Genomic DNA, 14,195 nt, shown 5'->3' with positions numbered 1-14,195 from the left:
CGTAAATTAACGGTAGAATGGTTTGAGCTTTTGACTATCCGCTACAATTAGCCAGTCAACCCTTTTTCTGAGAAATTAACTACTTGTTAAAGCCATCTAGAAACTGAGTAAATAATTTAATTTGTGACCCTTTGAAAAGTTACACGTTAATTTAATGAGCACTATATTGGTTCTGGCCTCAGATGCCATCGATCAGTTAACTGTAATTACACTCACTATTAACCTATCACTTGATTTTTTAAAAGCACTTTAGATTCTCCTTAGTTTCAGAGAAATATCGTAGTCCAATTCCAAACAAGACAAAATTTATGTCCAGACGTGATAACAATTACTTTCAAAAATAAATTTCCCATTCATTAAACAAATTACCCGCAACTCATGTCTACGCATAGGCCCTTCCTATGTAGACCATTTCTATATAAGTTGATAAGGTATTTTTTTCTTTTCTTTGTGCCATTTAGTTATAATATATTTTTGTAAGTTATTTTTAAGTCATGGATTGTGTAATTTATTATGTAAAATAACACGAACTGTATTTTTCAGTTAGGAAATAAATATTATTTCATTTCACTAAGGAAGCGTCAGATTTAGATAGAAATTAGACAAAGGGTAGGAAAACTTCCTTAGTAAAAACTCGGGGATACATATAGCTTAGATGAACAAAATTCAAAAAACCTAAACTAACAAACGTTAGTCAAAAATTATGACACGGTTTGTTTTTGTGAAATTTGTCTCATGTCTCAAATTAGCTAATCACTATGTATTTACTTAATCTCAAAGGGACAAAGTAACCTACCACAGATCAGGTTCCAGGTTGCATTCAAGCATAGGTCCTCAATTGATAACAGAAGAGCATTCTCACATTCATTCTGAAATTCTGAAATCTCACATTATGAAACATGTGCCTACCCGTGCGTAAAAAGCGGTTATATGCATCATTGCTTTCGAACATTCAAGAACCATTTATCGGTCTGTATTTTCCTAGTCAATATAAATATGGGGAAAACTTTATTTTGATGACATTATTTGTTAAAGAATACTTTCTGTTGTTTTTAGAGTATTATTAGAGTGTATACCACTGCTAATAAAAAACGTATAGCAGTATTGTATGATCACATTTAGGGTTAGTGAAAAGTTGTTTTGTCCTTCAAAATAATTTTAATAGTGTTTTACAGATTTTTTGGTGCATTTTGTTCATAAAAGATACTTCTAAAATAATATATATATTTATATATATATATTTTTTTTTTGTAAATCAAAATATTACCAAAAATCTCAAATGTTTTTTTACCATGAATTGGAGAAGTAAACATGTTTCCCTTAAAACGCATCTTCTTAATTTCCACATCTCTGATCGTTCTTCCTCATCTTTTAGCTTTCATCTAGATGAGTATCCTGTCCACCCCATTAGTTGCACTAAATTTCTCGGATTGTTTTTAGACGACAAGTTAAAATTTTACCATCATATTGAACACGTAATAAAAAAAAGTTTGTTCAGGAATATTTTCCATCCACACCCTTGCAAATTCGACGAAATCTGATGTCCTACTTTCCGCCTACTATGGCTTATTTTCCCACATCTTACCTATGCCTTGCCCATTTGGGGGTATGAGAATAAGTGGACCATATTTCTCTTCCGTTTGCAGAAGCGGGCAATTAGAGCTATATTTTCTTTAAAAAGACGACAAACCTGCAAACCATTTTTCAAACTGCAAACATCTTAACGTTTCCATCACTTTACATCTACAAAATATTGTCATTCCTAAAAAAAAAACATCGACAAGTTCAATAATTCCCATAACGATGCTTAAAATTTAAGAACTTCTAATAATCTTCCAGTCCCTATCCACTGTACAACCTTTTTCAAAAAAATCTCCGTTTCAATGCAGTAAATATCTTTAACCACCTTCCAACGCATCTAAATGCAGAGTCAGACCATGTGAAATTCAAAAGAAAGTTAAAATCTTTTCTATTAAATAAATGCTACTACAGCGTCCGTGACTTCCTGACTGACGGTTAGAATCTTAATTTTCCTTTAGACAGAATGATTTGTAAATAGTATGTTTAAGTTAATTGTATTATTCTAAGTTCAATTCCAATGCATATTATATTATTTTGACCTAACCTATACATGTAATTGTGTCTACTTGGTTCAATAAACGAGTTATTGAGTTATTTCTTTCGTCATGATAATTCAATACTAGTCCAAAATTTCCGTTTTTTCCTAGAGTAATTTCCAGTTTCGTGATAGTTGATTAAAGTTTTGTGATAGTTTAACTGTTCAAAGAAACTTTGATAAATGTTTCTCACACCAACGCTTAAGTTCTCATGTATAAAATATTATCTGGATTCGTTGTTTGGTATGTTAGTTGTGCTTTAAACTGCATTTAACATAATCATTTCACATTCTTATTCAGCTATTTCATTAGTCATTCTTTTAAGTAAACCGGTTTCTTAGAAAGGGTTGACGTATTTAACATATTTAAAAACATAATTATACAGGGTGTTCAAAAAAGGTGGGGACATAATTTACGTAGTGATTCCTTGGGTCAAAATAAATAGAAAATTAAGAATAACATTTTTCCAAAATCGCTTCGTTAACCAGATATCCGCCATTTTGTATTTTTTACATAAACATTTTCCAAAATAAACTTATCACAAACTTTTTAAATAAGTTTATTTTGGAAAATGATTTAGCCGTTTGGCAATATTACATAAACATTTGTAACTTTTGAATTTTTTGACCGATCTTTATGAAACTTGGTATGTATGTTAAGTTAAAAGAGACCCATGTCTAAAAAAATCATCTTGATTCTACTTAAAATTTCAAAATGGCGGTCATTTTAAATTTTTAAACTTAAATTACACAAAAACGGCTGATTTTATGAAAAAAATACAAGAACACTTTTCTTTAGAATTTGTAATTCCCAATCAAACGGCACCAAGTTTAAAAGATCAAATAAGAAATAAATAAATTGGGTAGAATAAGGCTAAGATAGTCCGGTTTGCCTCATTTTACAACACTAAAAATCTTAATATTTAAATTATTTCTGATTCGATCTTTTTAAACTTGTTGCTGTTTGATAGGGAATTAAAAATGCTAATTAAAAGAGTAGTTGACATTTTGTCATAAAATCATTAGTTTTTTAGTAATTTAAGTTTAAAAATTAAAATGGCCGCCATTTTGAAATTTTAAGTTGAATACGGATGATTTTTTTTACATGGGTTGCTTCTATTTTCAACATACATACCAAGTTTCATAAAGATTGGTTAAAAAAATTCAATAAAATTGTTATGTAAAAAACAAACTGGTGAATGGGATTAATGAACCGATTTTGGAAAAAATGCTATTCATGATTTTCTCTTTATTTTGACTAAAAAAATCTTTAATTAACTATGTGTTATGTTTTTACTATGTGTACCATGTGATAGTTTGGACAACATACAAATTAATATGAAAAAGACTGAACTGTTCAAACCATTACATTATATAATATATTGCATATTCTTAGTATTAATAAAAGTGCAGTATACGTCAAAATATTTCCAAACACAAAATAACATTTAACAATGGGGTAAAAACACACTTTTCTCATTTCTTTTCAATTTTGGAACAAATTTTGTATATCGTTTGTCAAAGCGTTTTATTAAACTGAATATTAATTATTTCTGATTCGATCTTTTTAAACTTGTTGCTGTTTGATAGGGAATTAAAAATGCTAATTAAAAGAGTAGTTGACATTTTGTCATAAAATCATTAGTTTTTTAGTAATTTAAGTTTAAAAATTAAAATGGCCGCCATTTTGAAATTTTATGTTGAATACGGATGATTTTTTTTACATGGGTTGCTTCTATTTTCAACATACATACCAAGTTTCATAAAGATTGGTTAAAAAAATTCAAAAAAATTGTTATGTAAAAAACAAACTGGTGAATGGGATTAATGAACCGATTTTGGAAAAAATGCTATTCATGATTTTCTCTTTATTTTGACTCAAAAAATCTTTAATTAACTATGTGTTATGTTTTTACTATGTGTACCATGTGATAGTTTGGACAACATACAAATTAATATGAAAAAGACTGAACTGTTCAAACCATTACATTATATAATATATTGCATATTCTTAGTATTAATAAAAGTGCAGTATACGCAAGTGCAGTCATTAGCATAATGAGTTCATATGTTTCCATATCATGGCTCCGAAGAACTTTTTTTACTAACAGGCCAAAATAATCTGATCAAACTACCTAACTTTGACTTTATTGTTTTAACTTCTTATATAAGATTTTAGGTAATAACACGATGTTTTGCTTGTTGCTTTACCCGTGCTTCACATAACACAGAAGAGCATTATTGTTCGTGTTCTTTAAAACTACTTTAGAGATGAGTTATTTACATATGCCAAATTATCAACCATTGAGATGGAGACGCCACCCTGGTGCTTATTTAAACCCAAATATGAGCGAAGGATGAGTGTAGAATGGTGTGAGTTGATCTGTAGATTTTTAAACTCAATTTCAACCCTTAGTTGTATAATAGCCTCACATGTCAACCCTCAGGGTAATATTGAAAATACAATAACTTACTGATAATACTGTATGTGAACAATTCAAATGGAACTTTTGTAGAAAGAATTATGTGAAAATATTATTATACGTATTACGAGTTCTATTTGTAGTAAAGTTAAATAAGTCAAATCCTACTAGACCCTCGTGTTTCAAATAGCTTAATGATGGCATTGGACAAACATCGCCTTGCCATATTGCTGGTTAGTTTAAAACTGCAAATTTTAGTTATTTGTTTCAATTATAATTTGTTAATCCGCAAGTTTAAACTGTGACGGTTAGACCAAACACGGAAACTCTTCTTCTCCATATTGAATAGTAAATACAATATGAAATAAACGGGAATAAGTACCCCCAATACAGCAAACCTGCAGACGAAGCGAATTTACATGATTGGTTTTTTACAAAAATATGTCCTAAAATATTCTATAAATCCTAAAATAGAGTATCAGATTTATAAATATTACTATTATGATTCCCTAGATATGTTTGGACTAGTTTGTTGGAAGGTGAAAATATCAAGTCGTAAATCATGTCATAATTGCAACAAAGAAAGTCATCTAGCTTATTCCATTCTGAAAACTTTTAGCGAATTTCCCATATAGGGAATAAGCTATTACCGTAGGTCTCATGGTAAGACCTGGACCCGGGACCGATTTAGTTTTTCGTTTTGAGGTCCCCAGAGGCCAAAAACACCATTCGTTCAAATTCATATATATATATATATATATATATATGTCCGTTAGCGCGATAACTCGAGCAAAAATAATCCGATTTTGATGAAATTTGGTATAAACGTGTAAACCTACATTTATTTGAACGAGTTCGCGAACCAGCATGATCGGACTATGGGGACAGGGGTTTATGGGGGGTTATATGGGGTAAAAATGGGTTTTTCTAATTTTTCACCCTGAAAACATAAAATTTTGCAATTTCTTTCTAAACCATTTTGTAGAGCTCAAAAAAACAAATAATTTAGTATATTGAAGCATTGTTGCATGCCTAACGGTTATGGAAAATTCGCGAAATAATGTAAAATTAAAATTAACATGTTATTCTTATGGAGAATAAATACAGTGTTGTAGCTTGCTTGTGTATGGACATATATTAATGAAATTTTGAAATTTTGTTTACTTCATACTGAGCTATTAATATTTCAATAAAAACCCCCTATTTTCTTCCCTGTAGCAGCAAACCTAAGTACTCATTAATATTAATGATGTTTAAATAGGAAATAAATCTTGACAACTTTAAGGGAATAATTTAGTGGAATTCCAGCTGTGTATATGGAAATTCGCTTAGTCTGCAGGTTTGCTGCGGCGGGGGTATTTTTTCTTTATGATGATTTTAAAACAATTTAATTCAACTGTTATTGCTGATTTTAGTTCTTTTTCTGATTGTTATTAAATATATCCTACGCAAACAAATAGCAAATAATGTTAACAACCATGTTTTTATTTGGAAACTATACACTTAACTGATCATCATCATTAATCATCATCATCATTGAACTAATCATCCGTTAGTTTAATCTAATTCTCAGTAAATTAATGCACTTTTAGAAAACCATATCGTTTCTCCTCGTATTTATTCTAGTCTTGGGTTAAAATAATATTGTGATTGCAGAGGGTGATGTTTTGCCCTTTGAATGAACATATTCGGAATCTTCCTTAGTTTGTAAATAATACTTATTTAGTCTTCCATTGGTTCTCTTGTTTAACAAAAAATCTTAAGAAAATATGTTTTTAGATAAACACTTTAAGAATGAAACAAACGACCCCTCCACAAACAAAGCTATTTTCAATTTGCCTGGTTGAATAAACATTAAAATATATCTTTACAAATTTCAAATTCATTATATATTTAAATTACTTTAGGTTTACTGCCACAGGAAAAGTAATATGACATGTATTTGTGAAATGAATAGCTATTAATAGTATGAAAAAAATGTTTTAAAATTAGATTAAAATATATCCATAAACAAGCAAACAACGACTGTTTTCCTATTCTCTTTAAGAATTACATGGAAATATTAATTTACAGTTTTATGGAACGTTCTCCGTAACAATATTATTGTTGACTTAAAACATATAATTTAGTATATAATTATATGTTTTAAATCAACAAAAATATGTAGAGACACATTTCAAAGATGTTTTTGTTTTGAGAGTCAAATAGGGGAAAATTAGCTTATACCCCATGATACCATGTTCCCCCATACTCCGATGATGCAGGTTTGCGAAGCCGGTCGAATAAACGTAGGATTACGTTTGCACCGAATTTAATTACAATCCGATCACTTTTATTCAATTAATGGTTTAAAGAACACATTTATAAATATATAACGATAACCTATATTTATTAACGGATGGTGTTTTAGACCCCTGTGGACCTCAAAACAAAAAAAATTAAATCTGTGCCGAGTCCAGGTCTTACCATGAGATACGGTAATAAGTCATTTGCTAAAAGATATATTAAATGTGTAAATATTTATTTAAGAGTTAATTATTGATCAAATAAATAGTTTTAAATGTCCCTTTATTCTAAACGTAAAATAAAATACAAAATCACAATTTCGAACGTGCAAAATAATTGTTTTTCAGCTTTCTAATGAAAAAACCTAGTTCATCTGTTTATTAATTGGCGGTAAATTTGAATAATAGTATTGTTGTACCAAATTACCCTGCTGTTAGTGAACCTACAAACTACACATCAGCTCATTTATCAACATAAAAATCAACGATCTAATTGTGGCACGCTTACAAATGTTAAAGCCTTTGCTGCTTGCACTGAAAATATTATAATCTTGAATAGCTTGATAAATAACGTATTCCATTTTTAATGCAGTATAATACGTGTATAGTACATTCATGACATCGGTTTTGACAATAAATTAAACATTATAAATTTAATGTATTATGAATTAACTTTTATAAAGTAGGGTATTTGATTACACTGGATCTGAGTAGTATGGAATCGTTGAAGTGTAACACAGAAATTAAACTGATCTCTATCAATGTATGTTGTTAGTTTGGAAACATAAAGCTGGATTGTTGAGTTGTAGTTGTATCTGGTTCCGACAAAGTTAAACGGCCGAGTTCCGGCAATACTATAGATATTTCCGACCAACGCGTTTTAGAAACTCCCGATACAAAATAGAGACAATAAAGAGACAATCTAACATATTGGTCTGATACAATTCTGGAAGTGTATCTCTCTTTGACGAAACATGTAATGAGGTTTGTCAAGTCTGTCAATAATGGTCTGCTCAACAAGAATTCTTATATCTGTATGTGCATACTCTGAAAGAAAAGGCCTATCATGTACAGATTATCTATGTATTAATAGGCAAGCATGTTTCTTTAAAGCCTTTTTTCTCAGCTTGTGTGCATCGCAAGGAAAATCTACGCATACCGTTAGAAAGATATTTTCCTGTAGAAGGGCAGAATCCCTTTAAAAATTAAAATTGGCTTAAATATAAGCACAAAAAATTGATTTAAATTTTAAAAAAGGTACATCTATATATTAATAGGCAAGCATGTTTCTTTAAAACCTTTTTTCTCAGATAGTGTGCATCGCAGGGAAAATCTACGCATACCGTTAGAAAGATATTTTCCTGTAGAAGGGCAGAATCCCTTTAAAATTTAAAATTGACTCAAATATAAGCACAAAAAATGGATTGTAAATTTCAAAAAATGTACATGGGCTTTATGGGTTGCTATGCTGGTGACGAAATAACAAAGAAATATAAACATAAAATCAAAACAAATGGAAGAAATTCCGATCACATGTTTTATTTACAGCGTGGGATGAAAATGGAGAAGCCTGTACCTTCCCATCCCCATGTTAAAGTTGTCACAAGTGTTTTAATTAAATTCGTCGTAGTTTATGTGAGCCACCAACAGATTGCGCTGATCTAAATGACTAATTTCTGTTGAATACACGATATTTTATACCAAATCAAACTTTTTAATGACTTATTATGAGGTATAGCAACTGTTGTGGCCCAGCAACTTTGTCAGCCACAAAAATAAGGTAGAAATTGATTTTAAGATACGCGTTCGGTGACTGGCTCACACAACTACATGTTTTAATAAAAAAAGGCGACAGCTGGTCCATATACTGTAGATAGGATGTGTACTTCAGTATCCAATAGTTAATACGTGTACATTACATGTTTTTGGTCGAGTTTTCGACCACTGGAAGACCACTAGTTCTTTAAAAAATACAATTTGTAAGATGTGATATGTTTAGACAGATAATCGATTGAAATAAAATTGATTTTTTGTAGTTGCAATTTAGTTTCTGGTCGTAAATATTAAGAAAGGGACACGTTCCTCATAAATTTTAGACAGCCACATGAATCTCTATCAGATATGTTATGCCAAATACAATGACATGTTATTTATATGATAATATGTGACACCACCAATACTCGCATCCATTCTAAGAGTAGGTCTATTGTTTAAAAAATGTTTGAAAATCCAAAGAATATCAGGTTTTTTAATATATAAAATTAGCGGCTTCAAAATAAAAAACCATATGAAATAAAATATTTCCCTATGTCTGTGTACAGTAACCCCAGCCCTGTATTGACTGAAAACAAATACTGAAAAACAACCAGTAGGGAAAAAACAATACAATAAATCGTCGTATATTGGAGAAAAACAAATATTGTTGTTTTATCTGTGCATTTATTTATTCAGTGTAGTATATGTTTAATACTGGGGTTTTAACGTAAATATTTGTTAGTTTTTTCGTCAGTTTTTTTTCTTTTTTTCTCTATTTTGTTACCTAATAAAATCAATATTATCATTGTACCGGATATTAATGGCATTTAAATACTGTTATTAGCTTACTTGTTTTTATTTAAAATGCAATGCAAAAGGTTATACCATGATTATATACCATATTATTTTCTATCCAGATTTAAAAAAATAATGACCAAATAATAATTAATAATAAATAGCTTCTTGATCAGCATTGTACGTGTTATTAAATTTAAGGAAAGTAAATAAAAGAAACGTCTTATAACACTTAAAACATATATTTACGCTTATACTGTTACTCACAACACGTTAAATATACAAAAAGGTGGTAAGTGGTGATCGATTTCGATTGGACAATCAAATCATCATCAGACCCAATAGGCGAACATTCGCTACTTGAGTGCACGGAATGAATAACACTCAAAAAAAGTTAATTCACTAAATTATGAAAACATGATAGGCGGAATATTCGCCTATTGGGTCTGATGATGATTGGAGTGTCCAATCGAAATCGATCACCACTTACCATCCTTTTTGTATACCGTTTTGTAAGTAACAGTATAAGCGTAAATATATATATGTTGTAAGTGTTATAATACGTTTCTTTTATTTATTTTCGGTAATTAATAATAGAAATAATAATTATATAGTTATTATTTAATTATTTCCAGGCTATAATGTAAAAGCCTATTTATTATACTGTATAGGCTTTTATATTTAAAGAACTTAAAATGCAAACTACTTAAATAATAATTCTTTCAGCGTCAATAGTGCTGGGGTCATTACCAACATTACTACTGACATTACTGTTGATAATTAAGTGCACTCGGAGCATTACACTAAAATGGATATATTGATAATAAATACACAATTTCTCAATTGGTTGGGAAAACCCATCATAATAAATAGAAGAGGTAAATGAAATCTAAACATCAATTATTATTAAAATTCGTATTTTTTTTTTTTTTTTTTTAGGGAGAGGAGGGAAAATGCTTTTACGCACACAGGTAGCCAGCCTGTAGTGTGAGACTCCTGAAATTATCAGACTACTCACTAAAAAACCCCCTCTACTCTGTTGGGCACAGACCTGGAATTGTTTGTCACATTACTTCAAGTCAGGCCAACATGTGACCTAAGCCCTCAGGGCTCGCACCGTTTCTGGCATTTTGATTCTTTATGACCTACACCGCATCCCGGTCAAGGTCGATCTTCTTGGCGCGGAGGATACCCTGGATATAATGTGACACACAGATCCAATTGTCCTCACCCTCCGTCATAATCGGTATGACCGTGTCCACCGACAGCAGTCCTATTAACTGTTGAGCCTCCAGGCGGGGCCTTTCCCAGCGCTGGCAGTGGAAAAATGTATGTTCCACGTCATCGAGAATGCCTGGGCAGTATATGCAGTCGGGAGACACGGCTTTGCCCATCCTGAACAGGTACGACCGGAAAAAGCCGTGTCCCGTCAGAAATTGGGTGAGGTAAAAGTCCACCTCTCCGTACCGCCGATCAACCCAAGGTTGGACTTGCTGTATCAGTCGCCTGGTCCAGAGTCCCCGTGTCTCCTGTTCCCAGCCCTCCTGCCACAGCTGGTAGGTGCGGGTGCGTTCCTCTGTTCGTGCCTCGTCCTCCCCACGGCGCCGGTAAATTGCCTTTCTCTCCGCCGCCAAAAGTTTGACGGGGATGACTCCAGCAATCACCAGGACGGCGGGCTCGGACACTGTTCGGTAGGCAGATGCTACCCTCAGTGCTGCCTGACGCTGCACTCGGGCGAGCCGCATCCTGTATGCCTCCTTATTTAGTGCGTCTGCCCACACCTCCGCACCGTACAAGAGTACGGACTGGACCGAAGACATTAACAGCCTTCTACGACTGGACCGAGGCCCTCCGACATTGGCCATCAACCGGCTAAGAGTAGAAACCACCCTAGCGGCCTTGTCCGCTGTTCGGAAGATCTGATCCCGCCAGCTAAGCTTGCTGTCTACCATGACCCCAAGATACTTGGCAGAACGAACAGTTTGAACCTCGACGGCTCCCACCCTCAACGGCACGATGGTGTCAATCCGTTTTTTTGTCAAAATCACGATCTCGGTTTTGCTCAGAGCAAGTGAGAGACCGTGGTCTGCCATCCATGCGTTTATGGTACGCATAACTCGGTTTAGCTTTAGCTGAGCCAGCTCAACGCTACGTGCAGCTATCAAAGCTGCAACGTCGTCTGCGTACCCAACCAAGACCGTTTCCTCAGGCATTTCAGACCTCAGAAGGCTGTCATAAGCGACGTTCCAGAGGTCTGGGCCGAGTATGGAACCTTGGGCAGCACCAGAAGTGACATTCATCGTCCGCGGGCCCTCCGCAGTGTCATACGTTAGGAGGCGAAACCGGAGATAATCCTCTATGATGCGCATGAGGTATGCCGGCACGTGGAAGGTGTTCTCCAGAGCGTCCAGCATATCGCACCACCTCGCCGAATTAAATGCATTTCGCACATCGAGCGTTACGAGCAGCACAACCCTGCGAGAGTAGTGGTTAAAATCCTCAGCTCTCATCACTGCTTGCTTCACCTCATCAATCGCATCAATCGTTGATCGCCCCGTCCTGAATCCATACTGACGAGGGGAGAGGTCCCCCGCAGCGACAACGGCTGAATTCAGCCGGGAACGGATCAATTTCTCGAGGACTTTGCCAGCCGTATCCAACATACACAGAGGTCTGTAAGAGGATGGCAGATCTGGGTCTCCCTTGCCCTTCCCAACAAGCACAAGCCTAGCTGTCTTCCAGCACAAGGGGAAAACCCCTTCGACCAGGCAGGCGTTGTACATGCTCAAAAGGATCAAGGGGTTGGTAGTCAAAACCTTCTTGAGGACTTCACCGGGTACCCCATCAGGACCAGGAGCCTTGTTGTTCTTCAGGGATATGACGGCCGCCACCAGCTCTTCAGGGCTGAAAAGTGGGACGTCGTCCACCCTTCCGAAATCCCGCAGTGGTCGCAACGCGTGAGCCGGGAAAAGGGACTCGACTATCCTCTCCATAGTGACCATATGGAGAGGATAGTAAAAAGGATAGTTAAAATTCGTATTAATGTACCAGTAAAGAGCACTTAAAATGCATAAAAAATGCTCTGTTAATACACTGTTTGATTTTAAATAATGTGTTAATTGAAATAAAGTTATATGAATCATTAATTCTCGCACTGTTCCATTAAAATTGCTTTCTTTGTTGATAATAGGTAGAAATTAATTGTATGTTCATTTGATTAAAACTTATCGAAGTTTTCCACTAACACTCTAAAAAAAGACACTTATTAAAAAACAATTTTAAGCATTTTTTTTTTTTTTTTTTTACGAGTGGAATAATATTAACAGACTGATAATTGTCTCCCTTTACTGACATAACTCCACTCCTACACTACAGACTATTTCGCAATTCACCTATTTCACTTACACTATTTTCTCCTTTACTGACATACGTTGTGGACAACCTTAACTTACAATGAACAGGACTAATACATCTTCCATGTTTGACGGGCATTTAATTTATGTACATTCAATTACTAATGCTAAAGACATTTCATTCAATTTCACGAGGTAAATACTTTACGATGACATTAAAATTACGTCCAAGTGATTGATCACCTTACATTTGCATAAAGAAACACAAGATAGCGTAGCAGATAATATAATATAAATATATTAAACACGATATTACGTGTAGGATTCTAAAATCAGCAGCCAATAATATGAAATTAAACATAGCTTATGATAATGTATATTTTTTGCAACATGTTATGCATATCTAGACAACAGTACGTTTTTTAAAAAACCGTTTTACCCAAGTAACTATTTTATCTATAAAGTGTTATTTAAAAAAAACTATTTATGTTCTCCTTACGATGGCATTGTTCTTTTTTATTCGTCCATATAGGTTAGTTTTCTAATTTCTAAGGGAACAATACAGTCCATAAAATGAGAATAAAAAAATATATTGAAGCAGTCTATGATGTAGTGCACCACTTGTTTTCAGTTTTGAAAGAGATGTTTTGCTGTCACAAAGAACTAATTATTTGAAGAATTTCTCTTTTATGAGCTGAAAGACTTTATCCAGAATTGATTACTGAGATTGATTAGTTTTAATATAAATTACCTTCCTTTAGAAATCTTCACATTCGCTTTAGTAGCGTTATAAATCTTCATTTAGCTATGGTTTTAAAATTTTAGTGCTTAATATGTTTACTGTTCATTTTGTAACATAGAATAATGACAGTGATAATAAAATAGTCTGTATCATAAACCCTATACCATTACAGTATTTGGTCAATATTATACTAATTATTATTATAAAATCCCATTTGCCATTATAACTCATCGTCTATTTTGTAGTTTTATCTAACCCGCCAGGTTAAACTTCCCTATCCCAAGTGGGATGTATACAACTCATTTACTTCACGAGTGATGTAAGGTTGAAAACACTCACTCGGTGAGGTAATGAAACCCATTTAAATAACATTGAGTGCTTAACTTATAAAATATACCTCTATGAAGCCAACGACGTTCAACGCTAGATATCAGTTGTGCGCTTGAATGTTTTTCATGCTTTTGCTTTAAAGTATTTTCCTAACCTAGCTTTTGTTTGTAAAAGAACATTACTGTTAGAAGATGAGTGAAATGGATAATAAAAAATACTGTACAGTACGAAACCCCCTGTATATTGTCAGGTCAGGTAAAATCTTGTACGTTACACGTTACGCAAGAGCATGTTTACATCACCTAGGTGAATTATGCAACTCGCTTCCGCTCGTTGCACAACATTCACCTGCGTCATGTAAAAACGCTCTTACTACACTTGTAATGTAAATAGCTA

The sequence above is a fragment of the Macrosteles quadrilineatus genome, unplaced genomic scaffold, assembly GCF_028750875.1.
Source record: "Macrosteles quadrilineatus isolate MER2022 unplaced genomic scaffold, UCM_ALF_1.0 Scaffold_9__3_contigs__length_116548681, whole genome shotgun sequence".
Classification (NCBI taxonomy): domain Eukaryota; kingdom Metazoa; phylum Arthropoda; class Insecta; order Hemiptera; family Cicadellidae; genus Macrosteles; species Macrosteles quadrilineatus.
Note: the sequence above shows the minus strand (reverse complement) of the source record.